This window comes from Astatotilapia calliptera, chromosome 5 (assembly GCF_900246225.1).
Source record: "Astatotilapia calliptera chromosome 5, fAstCal1.2, whole genome shotgun sequence".
NCBI classification, from domain to species: Eukaryota; Metazoa; Chordata; class Actinopteri; order Cichliformes; family Cichlidae; genus Astatotilapia; species Astatotilapia calliptera.
Genome location: NC_039306.1, coordinates 20,927,565 through 20,935,070, shown reverse-complemented (window position 1 = coordinate 20,935,070; position 7,506 = coordinate 20,927,565).

The following is a 7,506-nucleotide window of genomic DNA, read 5'->3' as shown; positions in this document are numbered from 1 at the left end:
AAAAGTCCAAGTCAAGTCACAAGTCTTAGAACATTTTTTCAAGTCAAGTCTAAAGTCATAAAATTAATGACTCGAGTCTGACTCGAGTCCAAGTCATGTGACTCGAGTCCACACCTCTGTATACACATATACACACACACACACATTTTTTTTTAAATCCCATAGTGCATCATTAAAACAATTCCAAGATGATGGTGTCTGAGAAGAAATATGATGTGCTCTTGCACAAAAAAATCCATTAGTTCTTTGCCTCCATGTCCAGCTTTATTCAATACACTATCTAAAAACAATTGTCTCAATTCCTCTAGCAACAGTCAACACGCACGCACACACGCACGGATTTAAAACAATTCTAATCTGCTGGAGGAGGAATTATCTCTATAAACCATCTGTATTGCAGTTTGTAGGGTTGTGAAGCAGAGGGTCTGCTGAGACTAGCAGAAGTAAGAAGTGCTCTGTGACACATGTGGGACAAACCTAGCAGAGGTCAAGAGAAGTGCCTGTTTGAAAGGCACTGATAAAACAGTGAGATGAGTGCAACGGCAAACCATTAATCACTGGAGAGGATCAACTCAGGAGAGTGAAACATGACTAAAGGAGCTGTAGAGGAGGGAGAGGAGCAGACAGCCTTTACAGACTATGATGGATGACCAGAGCACCGGGTGGGTGGGACATGGTTGCCCCTGGCCTTAACTTCTAATGAATGAAACAACCTTGAAATCCCCAACATCCTGTAGCAGACAACAAGTGTATTTAAAAAATAAAATAAAATAAAAAAGGAAGCTCAAGTTAGCCAAACTCCAATCTGAGTCAGCCAATATTTGTTACAAATGTGTGTCCTATGCTCACCTTTTTGCCAACTGTCTCTCCTGCTTTTCAGTTAGCTGATTAAAATGTTGCGATTAACAGTGAACTGGCATAGAGAAGTGTCAAACTAATCAAGAATGTCAGTAACGTTATTGGTAAAATATTTCAGAAACTTGTTTCCACAGGACTGGCATTTGGAGGGCCATTTTTATTGATTTTAAAAGTATTCTGGGATTATGACATGTGACGAGTTGCAAAAGATAGGTTTCCCTCACTTCCTTGAATTTAGCTGGTAAGACAACATCAGGTTCTTCCAAGTACTGAGGGAAGCATTTAATTTATTCTTTTCTCCACTTCCTCTCAGCCTTTCTGCGTTTCCTCTTTAAAATTCCTAATTCCTCAGTTAATGAGGGAAGAGCCGTAGCTTAAAAATTTTCAAACCTGACTGGAGATATAGACTCCAAAGCACTTGAGGTTCACCTGCTCAACCAGTAAGCTGCGAGCTCTAACCAGAACCTGCAGCAAGTGGAGAAATGAATCACATGCCAATATGCCAAGATCACCAAGGCCCAGAGCAGAGCATAGATTCTTGTGTGTGGCCAGCTGTAGTTAAAAACAGAGTTGGAGTCCATCAGGAGTCATCAGCAGAAGCTGAGATTCCCTGGAAAAGCAAGTACAAAAGCTGAGGCTGAGTGACAGACTGTTAAGGGAACTGTAATTGATATAAACAATTCATCCATATGAAGGACTCTCAAAAATCACACTCGTATCAAGAGGGGAGTGATGGTGGAAACTACTAAATCTGCCATCCTGTTAAGAATACTACTCACATGTGTTTTCAATACCTGGTATATGTTATGCCTCCTTGGCCTTCTCCTTTGCCATCATTATATAAATAATGAAGTTCATTTTCAGTCAACACGTCAGGATTTATTTATTTTTTTACAGCTCTGTAACAATAAGTAAGTTGTGGAAGTTTTATGTATATACTGATGTATTTAAAAAAAAAAAGACAGTGGAACATATTGTTTAGACATGTCCTGAATGATATTATGACGACTTCTGCTACTTCACATTCACAGTGCTCTCACAGTAGGAGCATCTCCACACCATTATTATTTGAGCTTCAGTTTCACTTCAAGCTGCCAAACAAAGCTGGGAGCTCAGTGTCTCTTCCTGGCATTAGCATTCCACAGTCATACCAGCTTTAGCCTCACAATGGTGAGGATGAACAATTGGAAGCACTTTTGTATTGGATACAGCTGAATCACAGCTGATTTGTACTACTTATCCTTCACACTCACACTGAACACTACACTGAGAAAAATGTGCCTTTTTTACAATAACCTGGATAAAATGAAGGCAAACATGAACGCATATCGTCCAGCTACATCTACTGCATCACGGGCTTATGCATTATAAAAATATCCATTACCTTCCTGCCGTGTTGCACTAATCTTTTTATGCACACACACACACACACACACACACACACACACACACACACACACACACACACACACACACACACACACACACACACAGAGAGAAAAGTTCAATGAATTATGGATTTGTGTATCAAAATATAAGCTGTGAGCTGTAGATGTCGAATGATACAAACATTTGGAATGAAACAGGCTTTGTGACAAAAGCAAACATTAAAGCCATGAAATTAAAAGTTTCTTATATATTGTTCTGATATAATATGTAATGTAGCTGCAGACCTAGAGGTAACTGTACGCATGTATGCATGTGTTTTAATTTTATATTAATTGAATAAGTATGGCCAAATAGTTACCATGGGGAGATTCTTAACAAATTCAATAGCAAAGAGCTCAAAACATGCCTCAATTCCTCTGTATGTTGCTTAATAAAGTACACCAATATAATATTATGATCATTGTTGAATTTCTGCTGGAATTCAACAGAGGAATAGGTACGTCTTTCTGCTTCAGTAGTCTTGCATATCTTTGGCATTCTGCATGAATAAGAAGATGCCGACACATGAAACACCTTTACAAACAAACAGGTGCCTTATCCAACCAAGGACAGGTGAATTTAAAATCATACATTTCTAACTTTTGTCCATCCATGTTGTCCCTCAAGTACTTTCTTTATAATTTTGTTCTTCCCTCAAAGGGACAATCTTGTGTTATAAGTCTGATCAACAAAACAAAGTATGCCTGGATTTGCTGTTGTACTACAGTAACAATTAGAAACCACTATCTCCAGCTTTCTTTGTGTCAACTTAAAATCACATTTACGACAGTAAACTTTACAATACACTACAATACACTATTTTGACATTTTCTAACATAAGGAGACATTGATATCTGGGGCCTGGATCTCCTCCATACCTGCTTCATACCCTGGTGGACGGGGCTATGGCTCCCCACACTCCCTAGCAGATCGTTACATGGAGAAACCTTTGGAATACAAGCATGCTGATCCACACAGGTATGCACACAGGTGTTCACAGACGCGGACTACAGCTTTCTTGGCTGCTGCCTCAAAGCACATTGTGCGCTGTCTATCTTGCGTGCTGCACAATATCGTTTATTATTTAGTATCTACTGTTATCTACTGCTAGCTAGTTTATTGTGATGGTGCTGTTTTTTTTATTATGTTGCTCTTTGTTGTTTGCTTTCTCTTCTGTTTTTTTTCTCCATACAGGTGATCCAGGTGTTTTGTTTGTTTGGTTTTTTTTTTTTCTTTCTTCCCCCCCTTCTCACCGTCTCTTCTCCCCTTTGGTTTTCTTTTTCTCCCTCTCTTTCTTTCATTCTTTCTCCCTGTCCTATCCCCCAGTCATGTCTGTCCCGTTTGTAGCAACCGAAAATAAAATAAATTCATAATTATAATAAAGGTCAATCAAATGGACCAGTATGGCAAGGCCATGATGATCCACTTGGTAAAATAAATCTGCTTGGCATCTTTCTTGGCCTTAAGACAACAATTCTGATGGCTAAAGATCCAAACGGGACACAAAAAAAAACAAAAAACAAAAAAACAAAAAACATAAGGAGACATTTACTTTTTTAATTTCAGTCATGGCACCTCATCTTTTTATGCCGTCTGTACTCGATGCAAGTCTTTTACACATAAGGTCAGAATTTTTAGGAGTATCCGCCTTTGTGCGGACATGGTAGACCACAAAAATCATCAGCCTCCAGTCTGGTCCAGGATAATTACTCTAAACTGAAAGGCCATCGATCAAAGAGCAAACGAGGCGAGCAAGGCTGCCTGTGACGCCTGACCCTCTCACAGGCCTAGAAATCAGAGGCTGTCCTGGCCTTGAAGCCTTCAGACATGAAAGGCCCGATCAGACCGATGCATCCGACGTTGCCAAAGCAAACATCATCACTCAGCTTTTCATCCTACATTTAAACGTTGCACCAACTTTGCATCCAATTTAAACTATAAAGTAAACAACTCAATAAATAGACTAAAACTGTACTTAATAATGTGTAATAAAGTGAAATGACTAAAGAGTCCTGTAGACCTGTAGAGAAAAAAAAAGGGAAAAAAAAGAAAAAGAAAGGAAACTCAGTCATAAAAGGCCTTGATCAGATTTTGTGCTAATGCAAAGTATCAAAGATAAGTTCTTCTGACGTTTCGTCTTATACACACAAACACCAAGGTCGCCGCTCTCGTCCTCTCGTCCTCGCTCTTAAAAAAAAAAAAAAAAAAAAAAGGTCAGCCAATCTAAATTAAGTAGCGCAGAGCCGAACCAATCACAGCCGCAGCGTCACGTCGCGTGACTTGTTACGTACAGCACAAGTGCCAAGCCGCACGTGGGTTTGTTTGGGAAGCAGCCAGCGGGTAATGGAGCCAGCGCGTAATGGAGGAAATGAGTGTGCCGACTAGAAAAATCAACCGAGCGTGACCGAAGAGAAAACAGATAATGGTTCGAATGCCGGAGAGATTGTCGAACGGAAGAGCCATAGAAGCTCCGTAGTGTGAAGGTATTTCGGCTATTTCAAGTCTGACAAAAAACAGAGTAGCGTGCACTGTAAATTGTGCCGAAAGCAAGTCTGGAAATACAATAAACTGGTGCATGCGTCACACTGTGCGCCACGTTATTGTTTCGGTGAAATGAATTTCTACAATACTGTTTCTGTTAATTGTACTCTCTGCAGTGTTTAAATGCTTACATATATACACACAGTTACTGTCCCTCCACACATACGACTCGGTTCTGCTTCTATGCCCCAGCTTTGTTTACTTTTTCCCACCGAGGCTTCTAGACTTCTGATTGGCCAACATTTCTGCACGGTTAGGAATCTAGCGCCACCTGCTGCTTTGGCATGTTCATAGCAGCGTTTTCCTTCATTTCTGCCTTTATGTGTGGACGGGATTATTTTTTAAAACGAAAACGGAAAATCTCCGTTTTCAAAAATACCCGTGTACGTGTGGACGTAGCCTCAGTCTCTGACTGGAAGCGCTAATTCGTCATTCGGCTTTTGTCAGACTAAAGTAACTGTTAAAACTGTTTGAAAAGCTCAGCTATACAACAAGGAGAGATTGAGAATTTCCTTTTAGTTCTCAGTTTATTTGATATCGACAAAAGTTAGTCAGTTTTGTCTGTTCTTCTGTAAAACAAACTAAGATTTATTTTTAGAATTAATATTTTGTTTCTAAGTGGAATTGACAATTTAGTCTGTTTCGTTTGTTCTATTTTGAAACTTAAACGCTTTAGCGGCTGCCTTTTGTGTAGTTTGCAATATTTGCCTTTATTTATCTGAAAAAGTCTCATGTTCCTTAAGTACATCTACCCTGTTGAACTTATTATGGGAAATAAATATTTAAATAAAAACAAGCTGCTGATTATTTCACATTTTACTTGTGAGCAACAGCACATTTAAATCTTACAAATATAGTTATTTGGCTTATATCGTGATAGATATCGTTATCGCCTGAAATGAAAAAAACATATCGTGATATGAAAAAATCTCATATCGCCCAGCTCTAAGCCCATGTATTGTGTCCACTTTTCTGTATGCCATTTAATGGTACAGAATCACGGTATGATTTACTGGCACGGTTTTAAAAATAGCAATGAAACCATCTATCTATAACAGCCCACTGGAACAACTGGAAATAGAGAAACAGCAAGCATGAAAGACAGACCAGAGGCTCTGTGAGGGAAAAAAAAGCCACAATCTGTGAATCTTTAAAAGTTCCCAAAGAGTCGATATAGCCACTGCTTATAAGCGTGCCTGATGACCAATCATCTTTGCGTTTAGAAATAGCAACCACAGGCAGTCACATTCTCAGCAGGTGATTACTGTTGCATCTAAAACAATGACAATATGGAGTCAGTATTGAATTTAAATACAATTTCACTTATTCAGTGTGCTAGATTTTACAGCTGTGAAATGAACTACTCCACACCAGTCACTGATGAAGCAAAAATATTGTGCCTGGAATCTCAAAATTCTGCTAATTTTTTTTTTTTTTTTTAGAGAGAAGTACTAAATCAATAAATAAAAGATTTAAAAAACAGTTTAAACTTTGTGTGCACATAAAAGGTCTTCATGCAGTCCAGTTAGTATCTATTGATAGAAGCAAAGTGTGTAAAAGTAAAAGTGGGGAAAAGGGCCATAAATTAAACACTGTATTTTATTCCATGATGGTTTAAGGTATCAAGAATTAAAACACAGAGTCGCAAGTTTTCTTTTAAGACATATCCGGGTGCACGGTCACCTTCATTACTCTTGGTGACATCCTTTCCACAGGTTATTGTCCCACACAGTCCTGTTTGCTTTGAAAACACTCTCTGCTCCAGCGATAATTGCCATAGTAACAAGAGAACTGAACCCAAAGCTGTCTGGATCTTTCCACATATTGACAATTACAGTTCACTGAAGCTGACATGCACAAGACTGCCATCAAACACTGGGTCAAAGATGACTAGACAAAGAAGATTCATTCATTAACACCACTGCACTGAGAGAAAAGCCTCAGAGCTGACCCTTGATGATAAAAACATTTACTTGACACTCACATGGTTTCCTAATTGCATTCAAGAAGTGGCACAAAAAAGGGTGGAGATATAGTCTCTGCTTGTTGCACTCAGCTGCTGATTTTTTTTACGCCTTTTTAACTGTTGTCAATCCTGTACTGACTCACTGTGCATTAATGCTCTTTTACAGAAACATCCCCAACAGTCACTCAAGGTAAAAGCAGCCCTACGCAACACAAACAGCCCAAGCTAATGGAAACATTATAAGCATATCAGAACCACAAAGACAGTATGAGGAAGTTGACTTCAAAGGGAAAAAAAAAAACTTTCTTTGACTGTACAAAAGTCGAAACAAACTCCAGAATGTGGCGTTGTGAGGGTCAGGCTCAAGAAGAATGAAGAAGTCCCTCATTTATACTGTTTATACATAATCTCATGTAATCTCAGTAAGTAGTTCATCATGCATGAACCATTAAGCATTTTGCAAGACTAAGCCTTTGTTAAACTGTGCAAACTTTATGTCTGGGAGGAGATCTATAGGACTCTTAAAGACAAAGACATTGTTTTCTCTAAGTTCTCTGAAGGCTTAGTAATTGTCTAACCCAGAAATTATTACAAGGGAAATTTAAGTTGTTTTGTTTGGTTGCATGTGAACATGGTGTCCAAGCTCTCACGTAGAAGCTGTGCATGTTCTCATAGGACTATAATTAAGTCAAACACATGCTGCACCAACACAA